The sequence below is a fragment of the Hetaerina americana genome, unplaced genomic scaffold, assembly GCF_022747635.1.
Source record: "Hetaerina americana unplaced genomic scaffold, ioHetAmer1.1.p SCAF_7, whole genome shotgun sequence".
Taxonomy (NCBI): domain Eukaryota; kingdom Metazoa; phylum Arthropoda; class Insecta; order Odonata; family Calopterygidae; genus Hetaerina; species Hetaerina americana.
The window spans coordinates 53,922,243-53,943,303 of NW_027287316.1; the positions used below are offsets into that span (position 1 = coordinate 53,922,243).

Genomic DNA, 21,061 nt, shown 5'->3' on the forward strand with positions numbered 1-21,061 from the left:
TCTATCGCCTCCTCCCACTCATCACATCATCTCCTTTTTTCCCATCCACCGACCGACTTCCCTCCATCTCCGTCTCAACTCTCCTCTCCACCTTGTCCTCCCTCTTCATTTTCGCTCTTCTTTCCTTCCCCTCCCCTCCCTCCTCCCCTTACCGCCCTCATTCTCTTGGATCCCTCAACAAGGCAGGCCCTCTCCCGAGAGTCCGCCCTCTCGAGGAAAATTTCCACCTCCTTTTCGGAAGAGAGGGCTGGCTGCCGACGTCTCCTCTTGCCGCCGCTGCAAGCGATTGAAGGTTGGGGAGAGGGTTTTCTTTTAACATTTTTTTTTCGGGAAGGGCGGCTTAATATCATTTCTCTCGCGTCTTATTTTATTTTTTTAATAGGAGACGGTTTTGCCGTTTCGGGCCTTCCGTCCTGTCTCTCACCCTTTCCCGGTCTCGCGGAGGATGGGGCGAAGGCGAGAGGGGGGATGAGGGGCGTGCAGTGGGGATTCCTCCACCATCCGGCCCTCGCTCCCTTGCCTCCCGACCGCGCGGTTTGCCGAGGGAAGCGAAGCAATCCGGGGAGGGGAACCGCACGGAGAGCCCTTTTCACGCGGCGACGGCCTGGGGGTGTGTGAGAAGGGGTGGAATGGGGGTCGCGGTATTACGCCGAGAGAGCACCCATACTTCCTCTCGTCCTTGCGCGCCCAATTTTTTTGGGAGACTCATCTCTGGCAACGGCGGATGGTTGCGCTACTTATTAAAAGTGGTTTTAATTGCCAGACGACCGGGTTCACTTTTACTCACTCGATCCAGAGGTATCCTAGACGTGGAAACATTTTGATGCCGAGTTAGTAAAAAAAAAAATTGCGTGTCATAATTCACAAAGTTGTTAAAAGCGACATGAAGGTCATGGAACGCTGCCAACTTTCTCCGATCAGATCTAGTTCAAAATATCTCCAACTATATCAATGTATTCCTGCAGAAAAAAGTTTCCTGGGAAACCGACGTCTCAATGTCTGTCGTCATCATATATAACAATGAAGATCGATCAATTCTTGATCGCAACAATATACATGCATATTATCGCATACTATCATTTTCAAAAGTCTGTGACCAGTCATCGGTTCTCCGAAATTCAGGAAAAGGTGATCATTCTCAATGTTTTCGAGCAAAAGGCAACGATATTTTACGTAAGTAAATCTGTGATTCTATAGCCATCAAAAAGAAATAAAAGGAATATTTTCACTTCTCTTGAAATCATAGCTGACCGGTGAATTCCTACATACTATAGAAATGATAGCTCGTATAATAACTTGAACTAATCAAAAATGAAATACCAATTTCACTAATGAGTTTAAATATAAAACCTAAGTAAACATGAACTCGTGGAGGCTTATACGCTCGTAGAAAGCAGAAAAATGAAAATGCAGATAGTAATTTATTAGCCACAATGGGATCTAGTAGGTACAGTCCGCTTAGATAAATGCAATAAAGTTAAGTTCAAGCGTTTCGCTCAGTTTCCTTGAATTCTTAGCTGCGAATCTCGACTTAAAATTTGATTTAAAGCTAGATTAATGCTACTATAAAACTTTAAAGAGTTCACTCCTCTTCAATCAACTATTATTAGCCAAAAATATAATTTCTGGTCGCATCAAGAATAGAAATCCAAAGGAGATAGCTGAAAATATTGGATTTAGGCAATCGACTTTCTACAAAGTGAACATGATATAAAGAAATCATAGATTACAAATCCTAATATAATATTTTAACACCTTCCCCATTTTACTTGTTTTCCCTTGTAGAATCACAGCACCTCTTGCGTTACATCATTGACTGCATTGCAGGGTTGACGTGCCAAATTCGTGAAAGATTTTTAAAGTGGACTGTGGCGCAACGTGCACGATTGCGAATACCTGACATTGTATGCACGGTATTCCGTCATAACATCTTAAGCACCCAAAAATTTCTAAGAATATTAGGACGCGTCGTTAGTTCACCTGGCTTAAAGCACTAGAACTAAGGATTCAGGTTGAAATCCCCATTAGGAGTAATTATTTTCTACATTTTGAAAAATCGTTTAATTGTAATATATATATTATATATATAATATAATATATGTAATTGTATATATAATATAACATGTGAGTGCATGACTATATTACGATGGAGAAATGATCTTAATACCACTAACGAAATGTATTGTCGTATTTCTTACTCTTTATAAAATGTATTATTTTTAAGGAATAGTTTCAAAACTGATCGTACCAACCCCATCATTTGAAAATTGAAACCATTATCAACTAAGCACAAAAGTAGTTATTTGTGAAGGAAATTGACCATCGTTAACCTTGATAATGCACCTTTCAAAGAAGGTTGTAAAAAAGTGATGCGAAATTGCCATTCTTGTCCTTGGAAAAACATTTTATTAGTTTAGAGGTTCTACGGCAAGCAGCAGATGATCTCAATGTGATAAAATACCGTTGGTATGATGAAATTCATGAATTGAAGAGGGTATATCGTAAGCCATTTCGACATCCATCCGAAGGCGTAATGAAAGCACGTATTAACAGTAGCAACACTTACACACAATTAATGATTGCTCACATGCACACAGAATTCGATATCAATCATCTCCTTTTTGGTCACCATTACGACTTTATATGACTCAATATTTACATTTTAAAACCGAAATCAGACCTTTACATGAAAGATCCGATTGTAAATCAATTTCGAATAAAACGTTTCTCCATAAACAATACCCCGAGCTATAAATAAACCGGTACACATGGCATTGAATCCCTTCAAGATAAAAAAAAACCCTTTATTGGTGTCTGCTTCCCATGGTAAAAACGTTCAGTTCAGGAGACAAATCTAGAGATGGCTACCAAGCAAAGCACAAGCAAGCCACTTACATGAATATCGGCTGAAGAAAATACAAGCCGATTTTGGTAATGATATAGAAATAAGGACCTCCTGATTGCAGTTGGGCTCCAAAATGTCCTCGAATGCAAGTTTTAGAAAAAGAAAGTGCCAAAAATAGATCTCCAAGATAATCGGACATTTGAATGGAGGAGTACTGGTTCAGAGATATTGCATAAAAAGGAAACAGTTGATGGTAATGTCTTTTTATTCCTGTTACTCAAAAGGAATACACTTTTTTTGCCGGAAGTACAGCCATGAGTTCAGTGCAAGTCGAAATTACTTTTATGAGGGAATAATTGCCAGCAACATATATCCTTCATAAGTGGGTACCATGGTATTCCATCCAATGATCTCGAGGGATTTTTTACGGGATGAGAAAAAATGCTTTCCCCTCCAATAAAATTAAGGCCAGAGGATATTGAATTTATGATAAACGTTTCGCAAAGCCAATAATTCTTGAATGACAAATTAAATATGAGCGTTATTATGCATTTCATTCTTATACTTTTCAGTTGCGTATTGTAAAAAATAAAATTTATAAGGAGGGAAAGCAATCAAAACGAACTGGGAAAATCCTACTGACGGTCAGCATTATTTGCCTCATGTGCATGGATTTGTACAATTATATCCATTTAAATACGTATCAATAATATTGAAATGAGACCTGTTTGCCTTCTGCTATAAATCCTCAGCTGCATACATTATAAGTGCATATTATAGTATTAGAAATAGCCTTGATGGAAGCAAATTCTTTATGCTTCACGCTAAGTAGCATTCTTTTAATATTTATCTCGAAATTTTAAATCAATTTAATATCAAATAAATAATTTATGGCAGAATGAATACACGTACCTACAAGACAGGACGCGATTCTCTAAATATTAGGGGAGACATTAACATTTCCCTTGGGGATAACCCTGAAGTCGTATTCAGAGTAAATATGTTTTTAAAGGAATCCAACCAATTTCAGTTTATATATTCCCTTTTAGGAAGGTGTAGAATATTCACGAGCATGATAAATCACGAAAGGAATTAGCACATTCCACATTTTTCCATTTCCTTTATTTTCCTTAATATGGCTCCATTAAGGTGCAAATCACCTCATCCGTAGATGTACCTAATAATCAAATGACTGCTACTACGTATCTTGAAACCGGCAAACGGGGAATCCTGAGGAACTGCTGAACTTTCTTGAAAGGAAGTGTTATGCTAATTTCAAATTCTAATTTTAGATGCTTGCAATAGTTGAGAGCCCCTAATTTGAACCACGAATAGTACTACTACTCATAATAGACCACCAGTTGTAATATCGTTGTAGGTAGGACAAACATTTTTCTTTCAGAATAATATTTACAGGAATCATCAAGGACAATATGCATTAAAAAAAGAGGGCAACTGTATTTGTTTCAGTCATAATTCAAAAGTATCTGGCAAATGAAATTGATTACGATATTCAATGCAATTTCATTTCAGCTCAATTATGAAAGAGTTTTAGTTGTAGTAATGAAGTAAGACGACGGACAGCTGGAGTCATATGAATGATTAAAGGATAAGGGGATAACTTGGTGGAATTAGGATGTTCAAGGAATGGAAGAAGGGTGGACAGAAACCCGGCGTCGGCATCAGGCTACTCTTAACGTTAGGTGCCAAGAGGTCCACTGGTTAACATACGAGGGTCATCCGGAAAGTAGTACCCGTTCGTGAAATGAAGACACAAAAGTAAATATTAACAAACATAAAAAATTTTATTTGAAAGAGGATACTTTAAACTACTTCTCAACATAATCTCCAAGCAAATTAAGGCATTTGTCATAACGTGTGACAAGTTTCTGTATTCCTGCTGCATAGTCCTTCGCCGCCAGCTCATTGAGATACGCGAGGGACCCATCTTGCACAAATTTTTGCATAATGCAGATGGTGTTTAACAATTTCATGAACAATTGTTCGAGAAACATTGGGAAAATGCTCACAGATGTCATCAATTGTGACGCGCCGATCGTTCCTCACGAATTCGTCAACTGAGCTCACCAGTTGGTCTGTAATGACAGACGGTCTCTCCGAACGCTCATCGTCGTGTGTGTTCCCCCTCCCCATGTTGAAGTTGCGACACCACCGCCGAACAGACGACTCGTCCATTACATTGTCTCCATACACCTCCTTTAATTGGCGATGAATATCACATGGGCGAACGTTTCTTGCATTGAGGAATTTAATCACTGCCCTCACTTCACAACTGGCGGCGTTCTCAATTTTTTTAAACATTGTAAACAATCACAGAAACAACACAGGCAATGCTAGCGTCACGCAACTTGGCTCAGAGAAGGCAGACAAGCCACTGAAGCTATCTGACCTCGTCCAGCGGCTACTCGCGTCGTCAGCACTTCATGCGGCACGAACGGGTACTACTTTCCGGATGACCCTCGTACAATCCGCCTGACGGCGTACTCACTTAAAGTCCTCCACGCATTGACACTCTAGGTACGAATACCACTGGAAAATACTGCCATCTCTGGGATTCGAACCGGCCCACTTCCAGGATGACAGTACATTAGCCTTCGAACCATACCAATCCCCTTCAACTTTGAAATAGAGGGATTAATTAGTAGTGATTGACACAATCTGAGAGAGATCTCAAAAACCGGGGAGCTTCCTTCTCATGGAAGAACTCTTGATCGAAAGAAAATCCATATCTGTTTAGCATGTAATTTTATGTTTAAGCACTACAGCCACGTCTTTTATGTCTAAGCCACTACAAAACACACAAAAAATATATTCTTGAGAGTGTAAGTCTGCAACTCATGCCAAGTTTTACCTTGGTTCTTTACGATCGTATGACCTTGCTGGAGAAATACGGGGATAAACCCAAACATAATATAAAATTGACAGGTGCAATATCTTGGAGATAGATATTCGCTTAATTTGGTGACATGCTTAATTTCATAATCGCGTGGTGCGGGACCGAATACTCGAAGAACATTCACCTAAAGTTCACCAAACATAGGCATTTCCCAAAAAGTGCTGAATCTAAAAGACAAACACGAATTAAATAACAGAAAAACTTTATTTAAACATACATATAACTCCCCTGTGATGCAATAGGCTGTTGTGTTATGTCAAGTTAATGTTTTCTAGATTTGGGAAATAAATTAGTCAACTTTTGAAAACAATTATCAGAGGCATATTAGAACTTTATACTGAACGTGTAAGTTCAAAAATGAGTATTGAAGAGAATAAAACTAAAAAGGAAGTCCATGCCATTTTATAACATTTTTTTTTACTTTTCTATTGGAGAGAGATACTAAATTGTAAGTTTAATCCGGATTAGTTAGCTTAACTTTGCAATAATATTTTTCAAATATTTTTAAACACACTTTTATATCAATTCTATATATTTCAAAACTAAGAATTTTGCTCACGTCAGGATATGACGTAAATTAGCAACCTAATTACATTTTTATGGTTCACTCCTCTGATTCCTTATGCGTCGACATATTCCACACCAACTTCCCCTCACCATTTACGACTTCCGGCATTTTTCTCTCACAAACGTTACGGGACTAATTTGTGATCTGGGAGGGACTCAGGGGACGCGAGTTATAGTCCCCGGACGTTGTAATGCTGCTTTGATGATTCAACGACGTGATTCGGTTGCCAAATGACTCTGGCGCCCTCCACCGGTGCAACGCAAGAAAAAAATATTGTCAACGCCTTTTACCCCTCCTCAATTCACCGATTTCCACTACTCTTTTTTCATAATCCCTTTTTTAGACTACTCCGTAAAGTGTCTAAACTTCTGCAACGTCATTCTTGGGCTTATTAGATGGAACACGTCTATAGAAATATCAAAACTAGGTGGGGGATTTTCGACGGTCAGGATTTATTAAGGCCTATATCTACCGTGTCTTGTATCTAGCGAAGGCCCCAAGAATTTTAATTCCCACAAACTCCTCGACCGACAACAGATGAATCCTCGCGTGCCAGGGATTATTCCCTCCCACACACGCCATTAATCTACTGCGCACTGAACTCTGACAAGATAAAATCTCAAAATGTGATATTCTATGAGGAGAACCACGGACATTTACAAAATTATTTTCCTCGGTCGATACGGAGCGGGCGATAACTTTGGTGACCAAATGAATCCCTCAGACGGAGTGAAAACCATATTTTTTTAGACCCGCCCACTGGTCCTCATTTCTCATTCACTGAATTGTTTTCGCTCGAACCTGAATGGCGAATTGAAAGGAATGGTACCATCCCTCCCCCCTCCAACCATCGACGGTCTTCGCAGAAAGGGATTATTTGCATTCGCCTAAGGTTTTAAAAGCGTGCTCTTGATGGAAATTCTTTGGAAAAGCGTTCAGACCCTTTCCCCTTCATTACGGATCGTTAGACATCAAAGAGAAATTTGCGAGGTGTTCATTTGTGCGCAGGTAAAAACCTCCCTCAGGCACCATTGATGACGTTTCCGTTTCCCCTTTAACCCGTGAGACTCGGGAAATATTATATTTATACATTAAACTCCTAAACAGTAAACAATACATGCTTCATGAATGAAACAGCAGACACGGTCACCAAAATCCTACGGAACGTAATCACCTCAATTATGGAGTAACATGGTAATCTGTTCAGGAACATCCTCATTACTGCCGAAACGTTAAGCTAGACACAACTGATCATCAAATGTACAGATGAAATTTTAATTTGACGACAGGCATGCTCGAGGTAAATAAATTGGAGTAGAGAAGTAAAGCTAGGAGATTTCAAAGAAGTAAAGTATTCTTGAGGAAATAAGAAAAGGAAACACTGCCGGCTACTTTACGAGGAAGAATTCACGCAATGGATGATAGACCATGAAACATGAATGGATTGGTGAAAACATTTAATAATATTATTATTTATAACATACCGTTTAAAGTAGGTATTGGATAGACAGACTGTATAGCGATTTTTGCCTCACCTAGCAAAAGAAAACCGGAGATCCGACACTATAGTAAACACTTTTCCAACTCCACATATTTCCTTGATCCCGTCTATTCGTACAATATGCCAATCCTATTCCTTTCATATATCCCTATGCCTATTGCATATGTCCATATATGCCTATCCTATAACCTTCCTCGCTTACCTAACGGTCTCACCTCTATCAAAGTCTTCAACATCCCATCACCAATCAAAATGCCCTGCATCCATCTTTCCTATTCCCTTTGGATTTCTCTCGACAATCCTCTCTCCTCCCTCACACCGCCTAGCAGGACTCGTTTGTTTTCCTTTCTGTCCATTTCACCTTTTCCATCCTTCTCCACGTCCATATTTCAAAAGCCTCCAATATTCGCCCATCGATTTTTTTCAACAACCATGTTTCCGCACTGTACAAAACCACACTCCATTTCGAAGTTTTAAAGAGCCTTTCCGTAACATCCTTACACAACGTCTCTGCCATCAATCCCCTTCTCTAGTGAAAGGTTCTTGGTCTAACGCGATTATTTTTCTTATATCCCTACTACTTTTGCCATTTTGGTCCGAAATGCTTTCGAGATACGTAAACCGCTTCACTTTCTCTAGTTTTGCGTTCCTATTTTCTGTAATTATCTCACTGATTTCTTGATGTGTTCAGCAATACTTTTAATCCCTTGGCTGACTGATTAACTAATTTTTGATTATGAATAACCAAAAGAAAATGCAAGTATTATTACCACAGAAAGAACTTAAGACAAAGTCTACACGCCCAAACAAGAAATAACAGACAAAAGAGAGAAGAATATGGAAAAAGGATTGAAGAATATTTTGGAAAGCATTGAGAAAATTTTCAAAATGAAATACAATAGCGTGAATTCCTTCTAACACAACTCATTGCCTCATTATCAATAGAAATTTCGAGAGAAAAGGAACAGAAGAGCACTTGATATAGTCCAATTTGCACATATTTCTTCTCACGAGTTGGGTATCGCAAGATTCTGCCTTCTTCTGATCTCGAAATTCGTAGTTCTTTTGTCATTATAGATAGTAAGAATCTCTCAAAATACGAAATTTTTAGATAAAAAATTTAACAATACAGCTTAGAATACCTTTACGTTTTATATGCCTTTCATCCTTTTCGATTATGGTGAAATTTTTGTCGAGCCTAAAAGGGATGGTTTCAATAATAGAAATTTCATTGAATTTCTACCCCCGTCGATATCTACGAGATAGCCTGAAAGCATCCGATTCGCTGTTTTGCATTATGTGTATTCACTCCAGGCGCGATCAGTACCCGAAGAGCTGCGATCGCATACCGTAAATGAAAGACTATTAGTTACAAAAGAATATTGAAGAAAGGAATATTTGTGATTTTGGGCAATGGAAAATTACGAGTGCCGAATTCGTGAAGATGAGACCATTACCAATTGAAAAGATAGATCATGCAAGCGAACAAACGGAATTGCTATTCCTAAATATATTTCATGTGATTTAAGACTTTAAAAAAATTAATATCAACTGCATGAGGGACAAAATAAAAAAAACACTGACACCCTCATAGGTGAGTGATAGATATTAGCATGGGATAGTAATAGTAGTATTAGCGAAAATCATGCGAGAATTACTTGTCACAACCGTGAGGCATCCGAAATGTTTGAAGCTGGAATGCGTTTGTTTTAATTCTTAAAAGCAGGAATTATTGAAAAGAAGTAACTCCATTTTATCCGTTGACAATATTAAATCAAACCGTATCACACCCCCTTGGAAAAGAAACTCAATGAATAGGATTCCGTTTAGTTATCGAACGAAATCTATGACTTTTTATGCTGTACACATAGTCCCACCGTCTGCTTCTGCAGGAACACGTGAAAATATTCACATATTCCACCCTCTATGATGCGGGAAAAAATATTGGCTTTTCCGTTGCGAGACCTTCGCCATGGATTCGTTCATCCGGTGGCTGGTGATCACGTGTTGCGACAACTACAGCCGGACGGGATATACGGGAGAGGGAATACCCGTGGCTTTCAATGCCTCCCACCCTCGAGCAACCTCTCTCCCTTTACTCCCTGGGAAGGAACGAGATCGCAAAATCGAATGAAGCATCCGCGTGCACGACATGAAAATAGAAAAAAAATACGAAACTCGCCATTGTAGCATTTGTATCACGGAGCGGCACTGGAAACGTAATTGATACTGATTATTCGTTCGAGGGAAAGAATTGAAAAAGAAGAGCGAGGAATTGTAGAGTGAATTTTTTTTTTCTCCAAAAACAAACTGACTCCGGCATTTTTGTTCAGAAACTCTCCACCATTGATAAATACAATCAACGCTCGTATCGTTGGCACATTTAACAACATTTTTTTTAAAGGATTCCACTCTATTCCGAGTACCGTCGTTTTTAGCTCAGTTCGAACTGAATGTAGGGTGCCTCAGGGGCTAACAAAATTAGGAGTTGAGCTCTCTCTGATTAGTCAGGTGAGTCCATTGATCATTTCGTCGTTTGCCTCACGGTTTATTTATTTAGCTCTCTTAACTCTGCTGATCTGATTTAGTTTTGATCAATGCACGAGTGTACACTGGGTTAGAAAAAGGTCACTGTAAATAGATTCAATACACATGCATAAGTACGCTGTTGGTTCGAAATCCAAAACCAAACATGTTGCGGGTGTGCCTTTCACTTTTGGGAAGATAGGCGGAATTTAATGATAAAGAACTTCGAGGATTAAAGTAAAAGTAAATTTAATTAGGAAAAAAAGGAATTCAATGCTTATCATTGTCAATACCAGTATTGTAATGACTCTGAAGGGTGGCCTAGTGCCTGAAACAATGGGTTAAGGCACCAAATCTGTGTGACACCCATTGACACCACCAGGTAATCCCAGACTGCGCGTTGTATCATGGTTAGGAGATTGAGTTGCAAAGCCAAAATCGAATAGATGAAAAGGAATATGTCATCCAACCCTTAAAAAAATTTGATTTCACGCGAGGCAGAACGCAAAAAGAAGTTTGAGGAAATCGCGGATGATCACGAAAGGAGTGAGGAGATTCTCACCCACTGAACCGAGCCTCGTATTGATGGTTTTGGACCGATGGCTTTCATGTCATGTCATTTAACGTCATGCATTCAAATATTTTACCCCACAAAAGCTAACTGATAAAAAAAATATTACTATAATTTTATTGTAAAAATACGACCTCTTGTTAAGCTTTGACTAGTAAATGGTATTCTTTGAATTTATTCAGGTAATGCACGAAAATATTTTTTGGAATACAGAAGGAGCTATAGCCGAGATACAGCTCAGCGAAGGCTACAATACTCAATTGCATACCTGTGTTTTCCTTCTCATTTTTTTATTAATGATACAATCGTGGAAATTTACGCAAATATAAAAATATTGCACTCGTGACAACAGTCTGCGAAATATAATAAATAAAGAACAAATCAAATGAAAAACATTAAGTGAAGGAGAAAAAATCAACAGGAGAACGATAAGGTAAATGAGAATCAAATGGATTGGGTGCATCTAACGTAGTGACCAGTGATTGTTAGTGCCATGATAAAAAACAAACGGAAAGGAAAGTCCTCCGCGAAAGACCGAGGGACAATTACGTGGGCCAAGTGATGAGGCTTGCAGGGCAGAATAGAAAGGAAAGAGTGGAAGACTGTAGCTAATCTATCCTCGACTGATGGTGATAAATGAAATAAACTTGAAATTTACTCGGCAGAAACAACCCGAACTAAAGGGGAAATAGTCTAACTAAAGGGGAAATATATGACTGACCCTAAATAAAACTGAATAGTAAGTTCCTAAATAAAGTTTCGCTTGTTATTAGATATTATAAAGAAAACTAAAATGCATATTTGTTTCTTTGACAGTTTAGTTACACCCAAAGCACATCCAATTTTCGTTGTCCGCTAGCTTCGGTGCTTATAAATATGTACGTCGTACCTGTAGCATTTGAACGCACTTCATATTACGAGCAACTCGTACTTTATTATAAGTACCCAGGTGCACACAATCCTCATGTGAGACATTCATGTGATTAAGCTTTTTCCATTTTTCAATTAACACAGCTGAATTTCGTGAGCATATTCGCTGTTAAATCTTTAACCAAAATCAAGTATAAATTATCGTGGTATTAACTACTGGGAACTGGGCGTCTACGATTCCTGAGTTGAATGGACCACCCTCCCGAGGGACTTCCAGATAAAATAATACCGAAGCCGACAAATAATATTAACCATGCCCAATAAAAAAGCAATGAAAAACGTTCCTCCACCTCCGTAGATTACGCTCTATTTTATAATGGATAACTTCTTACATGATATTTTTATATCACGGATAAAATACGCATATGCGGTCCCCCAGAACATATACCGGTAACTAGGGCCGCCTCAGGAGCGAAATTCATCTCTGATAAAAATAAGGCAGGCATTATATAATACGATACGAGTTTAACCTTGCTAACATATCCTAATGCGAAGATATTCCCATAAACCCCTCTGCCTTCCGCGAAAATTGGAATCTTCTCGCTAATTTCAACTGGGCGAATTTGTTTTTTCATCCACCACGAAAGAAAACGGTATGCATCCCCGTGTTCTTTCTTTCGCACGATTATCACCATTCGCGAGTGGAAGGGAGCTCGGTTTTTTTTCATTTTCTCGCACGGCAACCCACTCTAATTGCTACCCGCCGTCCCACCCACCAGAAATGCGTGTCGATCCGCCCTCGAGTGTGCCCGATATGCTTCACGCTCCATTTGTCTCTCAGCGTTTGTTTCCCCCGAAAAAAATAAAACTGAAGGGAAGATGGAACGTAAAATTTCGCGCGCCCCTCTCCACCCCTAACCCACCCAATCCCCTTCCCATGATCATCCCCCCACCCATTCCGTCGCCCGACTCCAACAGCGAATTCACAGATTCTTCCATCGACCCGAGATGACACCATACGGTTGGGTAACTACCTGGTGTTCCGTTTCCCAAAAACGCGCGAATCGATTCGCAAACCCTCTAGAGAGAAACAAAACAGTCGTATACATGGTACCAAAATTTCTTCATCATGAAATTCTGACATGCATCGCAACAGCTTTATTATCAGTTTCAGGCTTATTATATCAGATGTGTAGGTTCAAGTACTCATAAATTTAGTCTCTCGAATATCTGTCACGATTTCTGGAGGCTCCGTATAAGCCAGGGCGCAGATTTACGAACTCAGGATACATGAATAAACAATACGTACGCACATAAATTACTTTTTTTGGGTTACACCGAAACTGCTCAACTCAGGAAAGGGAATATCGGAAATCGGAACCGGCAGCCTCAAGTCAAACACTCTAACTAGACAAATTTCAAATGTTTTGCAATGAAAAAATGAAACATTTAGCGTATTTTCAAATATATTTGTCTATATATAAAGATAACGCTTTAGGGCATGGAATAATTTTTGTCGTTATGTTCGCGCATAATTCTACCGTATCACCTGAGGCAGAAAAACGGACCCTTGCACGCGATGCTTACTTTTATTGTTATTAACGCGATGGATAAGGAAAACCATAATATCCTTCAGAAATTTTCACGAAACAGAGCCCAAAATAATGAGATTAGCGGCACTATCTTGATTTATTGGAGATAGCAATGAATCGAGAGAACCCCGATAGAAAATTACACTACATAGGAAACTCACGTCATGGTTGTTAAATTGGAAACGCGCAGAAAAAAGATCCATAGGCGCACACAGGTTACAATAAAACATGTACCTACGTGTTGTAGGTTTATGAGCATGTATAATGAATGCGTTCATGTGCTCAAAAGTGCAGAAAACAAAATTAACAGGAAATGTGCACCGTTAGGAGAAATCAAGAAGAGATCGAAAAACGGGGGAAAATTTTAATGCTAATTTGCGAAAAAACTATTTACTTAATAGATCAAGAGAATTTTAAATCTACAGGGCCTACAAAAAACACAATAAATACGATTTAAATTCTCTTAATCCTCGGCTAACATTTCGATAAATTGTAACATTAGCAGGCGCTTAACTGGCGAGAAACACGGTCGGCATTAAAAGAGGAGGTTGAATTGGAATGGCCATTTGTTATTTTTACTGATTTTTTTCGAATGGTGATATTACACCAAAAAGCGTTGTATTAGTTTTTTAATGTAACTTATTCATGCTCCATTGTTAAATTGTGGCCTTTAGACCAACGCATTCAAAACGAACAGTCCAAAGGCACCTACGCCACACACACTCGCCCAAACGAGTATTCACGTTTCCCTCTTCGAGTTCGAGTACCTACAATTTCTTGGCGGGGGCGCTAATTGAAACGGAATCTCTCCGCTTCTCTGTGACACGACTGACTAAGTTGAGACAAGAGTGGCAATTGGTAAATAAGCCAAGAGAAAATAGAAGGTCTCAGCGGGTACCAACTAAAGGACGGACGGGCGTACGAAGATGCAATACCTCTTGAAAACGGCGTTTCTCAATTTTTTGTTGACCGCAAAGGGTTCTCGTGAATGTTTTGTTTTCAGAAAAGATGATTTTTGAACACTAAAATGGAGACTATAATTAACACTCGCTCCCTATTTTTATGCCAATTTTTAGATCCCGGAAAGATCGCAAATTAAAAGGTTTACAGGCCCCAAAGACCAAGAAAATTTCATCATCATCCCAATAATGAGAACATACAATAATAAGAGACAGAAAGAGTCAACAAATAAGTCACAAATGCCAGCAAGACAAACTCAGGAGCTGTTGCGAACATTTCATTGGGAAAGCTTGGAACATCCACCGCACAGGCCCGACTCAGCCCCCAATGATTTTTATTTCTTCGGGTCCCTAAAAAATCATTTGGGTAGCCGACGTTTAGAAAATGATGATGCCAATTCGTATTAACTTTCTTGTTTAGGTTTTATCTATTTACTAGAAAATCACTTAACTGTCCTATTAGAATAAATCACAATCCACCCCTAAAGAGCAGATATCTAGAAATAATAAACAAATCTCTTTTCTGAAATGAACCCTGGTAAATCAATATCATAACGTAAAACAATTCTCTTAATAAGCACTGTTAAAGTCAAGGTCATCCTTGTGATACGCAATATTAATACTCATATTTTCACGCTGCATTCTTATTTAGTGGGGGATTCACCAAAGTGACAAATCACCTCTTCAAAACAATAGTCATTCACCAGGAGGTTGGTTTGATAGTTGAGGGTACTAAGCCCTAAGTCGTGCAAAATTTACATATGTCATGGTAGGAAGACTTTGAACCTCCTTTAGTTTCCCTGAGTGAACTGATACCAGAAAAATTACACAATTTGAGTTAAGCTGGGGGTTCCCAGAGGCGCCAGCAAGAAGCGAACCTGGGCCCTATGGGCATTAGCCCAGCGCTCTACCCCTTGGAATGCTAAATCAAACTCTTTCTTTCTTAAAATTTGATTGCTAAATGTTAGTCTAGATTGCTGAAGAGTCTGAATTGAAAGAACGTGCGCAAAGTACATTGAGGGTTCATTTTTCATTTTCAACCGGTTTTTGCGGACGATGAAAATTAATAGCACCGCGTAAATGACGGAATCAAGAATTAATAGATTAAAATCTCACGGAATATATTTTTAACCTTTTTAAAACAACATAGATGATGGTTTTCAATCAAGGTCGGCGTCAATATAGAGTGTGGTAGAGTATCAAGTAGTTTTTCATTCATATTCGAATTCATATATAATGGTATAATTCCACGATTTACAATTACATGAAACAATTATGCTTGAACGCACACAATAGGGAATTACGCAGGGAGAACTATTTTTGTTGGTATGTTTCCTTAACAAAAAGTTCAAAGATACAGCGTTGCTGCTAAAAGAATTGGAATCAACTAATTTTCGTTTTAGAGGTAGCTTCAAATAAAAGTTATGAAATGAATTTTAAAATTGGGTGAAGAGAGAACGCAATAATGAGAAAAGTAAGGAAAAACCTTTGAACAGACAAGATGATATTACGAGGCATGTTCAAGTTTAAATATCTCCTCATTTTTTTCGACAAACTACTCAACACTGGGCAGTTTAACCTTGTGTTTTTTCTACAAGCTAAGGGGTTTTTCACTACGCCATTGGTATGGTTTTCTTGGCCACCGGGAAGATTTCTGTAGGTTACTTTTGCCTTCTGGAAATACCAGCTGGTCCGTGGCCGTGGCTTCTTGGGTTCTTGTCACACGACGATCGGCCTTCTTTGAATTGTCGCACCCACGTATTCACATCTTTCACACCATAAAACACCAACGAACGTTTCACTCAACTGACGATGGCTTTCCATGTTTGTCAAACCAGGCAGAAAACAGATGACTACACGTTGTTCTTGCACAATAAACGACACCATTTTAAGTATTGCATACGCTCCTCACTCTCATCGTCAGCTATATAAATCTTCTACACTGTAAGATAGATCCATCTACATCCTATGTTCACACAGAATAACCACGTATTTTATGCTACGCCAAATTTTTTGCTACTACCCTCAGTCCTGATAAAAATTTAGGGTGACCTTAGAACCTGAATGTGCGTACTTCGTACAGGGAGGCAACACATTCGGGGATCGAGATGATGCGGGGGCTAACGTACTGGCTTCCCACCCAGAGGGCTTGGGTTCAAATCCCGGCGGTGTTGAAAATTTTTCAGAGGTATCTCGATCCCTACTTGAGATGCTTTGTGGAGGGCACTTTGAGTGAGTACGCCGTCCGTCGGATGGGACGTTAAGCTGCGGACCCCTTGGCGCCTTTCGTAAAGAGTAGGCTAATGCCGATGCCAGGTTTCTCTCCACCCTTCATCCTTTCCTGTCCATCCCCCATGGTACAAATAACCTCAGCTGTCGGTCGCCTCCCCTAAATACTACTACTAGCAACACATTCGAATGTATTGCTAAGTCTATGCGTTTATTGACTTGAGCGTCACGTACCGGTAGATTTGCGAACCATCAGAAATTAATCATCGCACTACTGAAAAGGAATGTAGAAGGAAATGGAACGGAGTCCACTTCAGATATCACCGAACACGTCGAAGCGTGGGCGGAAAATGAACTCTAAACGTACAAAAGCACGCGAAGCAAAGTGAATACACACACCATCGTCGCCACTCAAATCAATCGTAGGAACGATTTCACGCAACCATTGCACTCATTCCCCGATCGCCGAACCCCTAAGCGTCTGCATTTTTTTTCTTTCGCTTTCACATACGATATTACTCGTTTCGCATTAAAAAAAAACTCTCGCGCGCGGCAAAAAAAATTTGGCCACCGGAAAAGAAAGATTGAAAGGGATCGAAAAAAAATGATGTGATTCAGAATCGGTGGGAGGATGGGGTAAAATGGAAAGGGACAAAATTTTCGACCGAATTTCGAAGCTGGAATTCGTCGTCCTTGCGAGAGAGAATGTCCGGACCAATCGAACCCGCAGGAGGAATATTGAAAGAAAGAAAGAAAGGCGTGCATTTAAGATTTTTCCTCTTCTCGAGGAGACCGAGCCTCTCCCATTTACTCGCATGTGCAAGTGCGGCCGCGTGTGTGCTCGATGCTCCGTAACAATATGGCTCTCCCTCCCTCTACTCAGAGAGAGAGAGAGAGGTAGAGAGGCTTCCATTCTCGTTCACGTTCCCCGAATGCCAAAAAGACTTACCCCCGTCCCCTTTTCTCCTTCGTCTCCAGGCCGCATTTATTCGGGTTATGTTTGATTGATATTTTTTTCCCCTTTCTCATTTCTTCAATCCCCTTCCTTTTGCCACCCCTCCGTATCCTCTTTCAGCCCACGACTCCATTACCCTTCAGGAGTGCTGTAGAGATCCTGCGCATTCGTCTTCCCCTGCGCATGAACTGTCGCATATTGCGAAAACAGACGATCGCACCGAAAGTTGATGAATATTTCGTAGCTCCATTTTTTTAATCTAGTAAATTTAAATAACTTAAGGAATTAAGCATACGTGGGAGGAATAGTTATTGGGGACTAAGTCGTAGAATTTATAAGAAAGGGATTTTTTCGGAGGATTTCGTCAGATTACTGTCAGTCCCGTTCCAAAAATGAAATTATTGAAAGATATACATTTTTGAGGACTAAAGATTCCACACCTATGAAAATGGGGTACTTCGGATCATCAAAAGAAGGATTTTGAGGTAGGAAAACGATTAATGTCGATTAATTAATTAATGTGAAAAAAAGATGATTAGTTTGGGTTTATAAAAGTGCACGCGTTATGCCATATCAGTAATGAGGTCACCATTAGAGAGGACAATAAAATACAAACAGGATGTGCTTGTTTGTTTAGTAGATTTATGAAAGGCACTTGTTAGAGTAAATTAGGTATTATAATGAATGCACAGAAATAAGGACTAGATTAGAGGAACATGAGACTGATCCACAACCTGTACATGTCTCAGATTGTTCAGGGGCGAGTGGCGGATGAAGAGTCCGGATGGGAAGGGCTAGGAAGAGGAATAAAACAGGAGTGTCCATTATCACCTGTGATTTTGAATTGATACGTATGTAGAGGGAATGATGAAATGGGTATGGGAAGAACTGGAGATAGGAATGAATGACGGTTGAGAATTTAAAAAATGTTAGCTTGTGAATGATCATGCTTTAGCTTGACAGCCAGCCATGGGATTGCAGGAATTTCTGAATGTATTGGGAAGTCAGCGCAATAAGTGTGGGATGAGAATACAGGTGAATAAAAAAATTTTAGCGGTTTTACCGAAAGAGAAATACTGAGTTAAATATTAAAATAGGAGAGCAGGTGGAAAATTTTACCTATTTCGAAAGTGTTTTACATCAAAATGGTCAAAGTAGCAAGGATATACGAGGGTCATCCGGAAAGCAGTACCCGTTCGTGAAATAAAGACACAAAAGTAAATATTAACAAACATAAAAAATTTTATTTGAAAGAGGATACTTTAAACTACTTCTCAACATAATCTCCAAGCAAATTAAGGCATTTGTCATAACGTGTGACAAGTTTCTGTATTCCTGCTGCATAGTCCTTCGCCGCCAGCTCATTGAGATACGCGAGGGACCCATCTTGCACAAATTTTTGCATAATGCAGATGGTGTTTAACAATTTCATGAACAATTGTTCGAGAAACATTGGGAAAATGCTCACAGATGTCATCAATTGTGACGCGCCGATCGTTCCTCACGAATTCGTCAACTGAGCTCACCAGTTGGTCTGTAATGACAGACGGTCTCTCCGAACGCTCATCGTCGTGTGTGTTCCCCCTCCCCATGTTGAAGTTGCGACACCACCGCCGAACAGACGACTCGTCCATTACATTGTCTCCATACACCTCCTTTAATTGGCGATGAATATCACATGGGCGAACGTTTCTTGCATTGAGGAATTTAATCACTGCCCTCACTTCACAACTGGCGGCGTTCTCAATTTTTTTAAACATTGTAAACAATCACAGAAACAACACAGGCAATGCTAGCGTCACGCAACTTGGCTCAGAGAAGGCAGACAAGCCACTGAAGCTATCTGACCTCGTCCAGCGGCTACTCGCGTCGTCAGCACTTCATGCGGCACGAACGGGTACTACTTTCCGGATGACCCTCGTAAGTTGAAGAATTGCGTCAGGCAAAGAATCTTTCACAATTAGGAGGGAATTGATGCCATTGAATTAGGATATTAAGAAAAGGCCCGTAAAACTTTAATATGGGGCGCAGTTTTTTAGAGGTGGGCAAACATGGACGTTGAAGCAAGGCGATGAACGTACCAGCTCGTAGATCGGAGGTTTTGAAATGTGAGTGTGGCGAAGGATGGAAAAGATGACATGGAAAGAAAGGAAAAAAACGAGGAAGTGAGAGGCAGTGGGGGAGCAGAGAGGATTGTTGGGAGAAATACGGAGGGAGTGAAAGGTGGCTGCAGAGCACATAGATTGACTTCTGGGTGTTGAAGACTGTGATAGAGGTGAGAAAGGCTAGCGAGGTAGGGAAGGAAATAGAATAGACATGTTGGACGGAATGGAGGAAGGAAAGATGCGGAATTGAAGTGTTGATTGTGGTATTAGATGGTGCTAAGTGGTTTTGTTAGAAGATTAAAAGAAATGTATGTTGCACCGTTGTAGAGTCTCTGTCCATTCAGCGCCTACAAAAATTTATATTGCCAATAATATTAGCTACAGCTCCTCGTTAAACTTGAGACGAACCTATATGACACTTGATAAATTCTTGAAAAAAATTATTTTTTGGTAGTCGATGGAATTGGACGACATTCGTCCTCTTGCGCACGAACATTGGACCTTTAGACAAAGGACGATCGCATAAACTTTTAACTATCACGCGACGATATTTTTTTAACTTGGAACCTATCTTCAGAAAACTTGATTAATTTTTCTGAAAGAAAATTATTGAAGGACGACAAAGTATCTCACTTATTCCAGTCCATATATAAAAGGTGTCCCTTTTACCCTCGCTCCGCCGACGGAATTGAAAGAAAAGCAATTTGAAAATTAATTACATTCTTACAATGAAATACTCTTCCCAGAATTTGGACATCATGAAAATATTTTTTCCAGAATAGACGACACTAAAAATTAACTTTCCTCACAAAAAATGGTGAATATATTTTTTTAATTAGCAGTTTCAGGGATTGTGGACAAGAGATGACCATGCCAAAATCTAAGGTAAACCGGAAATGTTTCCGTTTGAAATATTTCGGCCGCAGTGGTTACTCCGACCCAACTGTTCGCCGCACTTGATAGGAGAATAGAATCCGCCCACCATCAGAAGCTCAATTTTACAAATTAAAAAATTAATTTGCGCCCGAATGGAACGCAGTTATTCGAATAATGTCCCTTAGGGTCTTGAGTTCACATAAATTAACGGGTTGAGATCGCTTTGAAATGAGAGAAAAATTAAAGAAAACAATTTTGCCAAATTAATCTTTATCTTGGTGATTCATCCACAGTAACCACTGTGATATCGATTCAATCGAATATTCTCCAAAATAAATCGAATATAAATGAATGTAAACTTCCCACTCGATTATCTTCAAGGCCCCTTGCATGCCGGGCAGGAAACCTAATTTTTTTCCAAATCATTTTTTCAAATCATGATATCCAGCATGAAGTTGATATTTCTTGCTGCTATAATGCCTGATTCTAACTAGATCCTAATCCTGCCTTAAGCTCTTTTTATTTTAGTATCTTCATTTTGCGAATC

General features: G+C 39.5%; 1 protein-coding gene across 1 annotated transcript in view; it reads right to left on the reverse strand.

The window, feature by feature from the left end:
- Proc-R (Proctolin receptor) overlaps positions 1-21,061 on the reverse strand; it is a 693,100-nt gene that overhangs the window by 495,247 nt on the left and 176,792 nt on the right. The window lies entirely within an intron of this gene.